Below are 1092 nucleotides of genomic sequence, written 5' to 3'. Positions count from 1 at the left end.
TCTAAAACTTTTCTATTCTCAATCACGATCGATTTAAGCAAAGTCTCTTTTGTTTCATTCTCTTCATTCGAAAGACCAACCACTCCAAACCATGACTGAATTTTCTTCTCCTTATCCCACCGTCTCTTTCCATTGGTTCTCACCATCAGGAGGATCACCCATATCTAGGTGACCCCACTGGAAGCTAGCCACAATCCCCTTAGGCTCTGATTGGGAGCAGGGCACCGAAGGAGTTGGGTGGGAACCGCATACAGTTATATGACGGGTGTCGTTTGGGAGAGGGAGTTGGAGGGAGGCGATAATTTCAGCTGGGAATCAGCAAATTCCAATCCTTGGAAACTTCACATATCAACTCCCTCTAGAAATAGTTACGATTCCTTGATTCACAAGGATTCCGGTGAGTCCCTGAAAATCGGATGTTTCAAAATTTGTACAGCATTTAGCAAAGTAAATGCCCTATTAATCACGCTGACAACTAAAATGACATTATTACCTACTATGTTATCACAATTTATTTTCTTTTTCTTAATTTTAGGTTAGGATCACACCCATATATTCGGCATATAATCATAAATCAGAAAACAATACTAATCTAAGTATGAAAACCATCTGACTAAGCAGATTTGGGTTCAATACATTACTAATCAGATCTGGGTTCAATCCAAATGTATATCCCAATCTTACTTTACGAATATGAGTTCGGAACTAATACACCGGATTCGGATTGGATATCTTCTATCTGATCCGTTTTCACCCCTAAATTCAGGTCAGGTCAGGTCATGTCGGTGGGAGTGGACCGATCAATTCCTGAGACACTTGGTTGGATTTATCGCCGAGTCGATTTGGGAATCGGACGAGTCAACTCGATTCGGAACTTATCCGAGTAAAAAAAACAAGGTTGACTCGTTATGAACCGAATCTCGTCCGGTTCATGAGTCACAATCGTGTGCCTGGCCGAGTCACGATTTACGTTGAATTTTTTTTTTTTTATTTTCGATACCCTAGCCCCCTCTTTCCCAGTTCCCCTCTCTCACGCGGTCCATCCCCCGGCCCCCTCTGTCCTCTCTCCTGCGGTTTGTCCCCTCCGGCCTC

This window comes from Nuphar pumila, chromosome 6 (assembly GCF_984573655.1).
Source record: "Nuphar pumila chromosome 6, dmNupPumi1.hap1.1, whole genome shotgun sequence".
NCBI classification, from domain to species: Eukaryota; Viridiplantae; Streptophyta; class Magnoliopsida; order Nymphaeales; family Nymphaeaceae; genus Nuphar; species Nuphar pumila.
This window is presented reverse-complemented; position numbering follows the sequence as displayed.